This window comes from Arachis ipaensis, chromosome B9 (assembly GCF_059453495.1).
Source record: "Arachis ipaensis isolate K30076 ecotype BB chromosome B9, ASM5945349v1, whole genome shotgun sequence".
Lineage (NCBI taxonomy): Eukaryota > Viridiplantae > Streptophyta > Magnoliopsida > Fabales > Fabaceae > Arachis > Arachis ipaensis.
In genome coordinates, this window is record NC_142444.1 from 90,161,449 (window position 1) to 90,163,518 (window position 2,070).

The 2,070-nt window shown below is 42.2% G+C and overlaps 1 non-coding gene across 1 annotated transcript; it reads left to right on the forward strand.

The window, feature by feature from the left end:
* The first annotated feature begins 1,670 nt into the window (after positions 1–1,670).
* On the forward strand, positions 1,671–1,778 carry LOC148545419 (small nucleolar RNA R71). The gene has a single exon (XR_015901198.1). It is a non-coding gene; the product is annotated as a small nucleolar RNA R71 (small nucleolar RNA).
* Positions 1,779–2,070: the final 292 nt, after the last annotated feature.

Consider the following 2,070-nt stretch of genomic DNA (forward strand, 5'->3'; position numbering starts at 1 on the left):
CATTGTTGAGACTCTCCAACACCAAACTTAGAGTTTGGATATGGGAGTTCAACACCAAACTTAGAATTTGGTTGTGGCCTCCCAACACCAAACTTAGAGTTTGATTGTGGGGGCTTTGTTTGACTCTGCTTTGAGAGAAGCTTTTTATGCTTCCTCTCCATGGATGCAGAGAGAGATCCTTGAGTTGTAAACACAAGGTTGTCCTCATTCAATTGAAGGATTAATTCTCCTCTGTCCACATCAATCACAGCTCTTGCTGTGGCTAGGAAAGGTCTTCCTAGGATGATGGATTCATCCTCTTCCTTTCCAGTATCCAGGACTATGAAATCAGCAGGGATGTAAAGGCCTTCAACCTTTACTAACACGTCCTCTACTTGTCCATAAGCCTGTGTTCTTGAATTGTCTGCCATCTTTAATGAGATTTTAGCAGCTTGCACCCCATAGATTCCTAGTTTCTCTATTACAGAGAGGGGCATGAGGTTTATTCCTGAACCAAGGTCACACAGAGCCTTAAAGATCATGGTGCCTATGGTACAAGGTATTATGAACTTTCCAGGATCATGTTTCTTCTGAGGCAATGTCAGTTGATCCAGATCACTTAGTTCATTTGTGAACAAGGGAGGTTCATCTTCCCAAGTTTCAATACCAAATAATTTGGCATTCAGCTTCGTGATTGCACCAAGAAACTTGGCAGTTTGCTCTTCGGTAACATCCTCATTCTCTTCAGAAGAGGAATACTCATCAGAGCTCATGAAGGGTATAAGGAGGTTCAATGGAATCTCTATGGTCTCCAGATGAGCCTCAGAGTCCTTTGGTTCCTCAGAGGGATGCTCCTTATTGATCACTGGACGTCCCAGGAGGTCTTCCTCCTTGGGATTCACGTCCTCTCCTTCCCTTACAGGTTCGGCCATGGTGCTTATGTCAATGGCCTTGCACTCTCCTTTTGGGTTCTCTTCTGTATTGCCTGGGAGAGTACTAGGAGGGATTTTAGTGATCCCTTTACTCAGCTGGCCCACTTGTGCTTCCAGATTTCTAATGGAAGACCTTGTTTCATTCATGAAACTTACAGTGGCCTTAGATAGATCAGAGACTAGATTTGCTAAGCTAGATAGATTCTGCTCAGAATTCTCTATCTGTTGCTGAGTGGATGATGGAAAGGGTTTATTATTGTTAAACCTGTTTCTTCCACCATTATTAAAGCCTTGTTGAGGCTTTTGATCCTTCCATGAGAGATTTGGGTGATTTCTCCATGATGGATTATATGTGTTTCCATAAGGTTTACCCATATAATTCACCTCTGCTATTGCAGGGTTTTCAGGATCATAAGCTTCTTCTTCAGAAGAAGCCTCTTGAGTACTGTTGGATGCAGCTTGCATTCCATTCAGACTCTGAGAAATCATATTGACTTGCTGAGTCAATATTTTGTTCTGAGCCAATATGGCATTCAGAGTATCAACTTCAAGAACTCCTTTCTTCATAGGTGTCCCATTATTCACAGGATTCCTCTCAGAAGTGTACATGAACTAGTTATTAGCAACCATGTCAATGAGTTCTTGAGCTTCTGCAGGAATTTTCTTTAGGTGAATGGATCCACCTGCAGAAGTATCCAATGACATCTTTGATAACTCAGATAAACCATCATAGAATATATCCAGGATGGTCCATTCTGAAAGCATGTCAGAAGGACACTTTTTGGTTAGCTGTTTGTATCTTTCCCAAGCTTCATAGAGGGATTCACCATCTTTTTGTTTGAAGGTTTGAACATCCACTCTAAGCTTGCTCAACTTTTGAGGAGGAAAGAACTTGGCTAAGAAAGCCGTGACCAGCTTATCCCAAGAGTTCAGGCTATCTTTGGGTTGAGAGTCCAACCACACTCTAGCTCTGTCTCTTACAGCAAAAGGGAAAAGCATGAGCCTGTAGACTTGCAGTTCTGCTGCATCAGAGAAACTAGCTGAGGTTTCAGCTCAAAGTTGTTTGCTCCAATGGCAGGAATGGAGATGCTTCTTCCATGTAAATTGGAATTAGGTGCAGTAAAGTCACCAAGCATCCTCCTTGCATTATTATTATTTT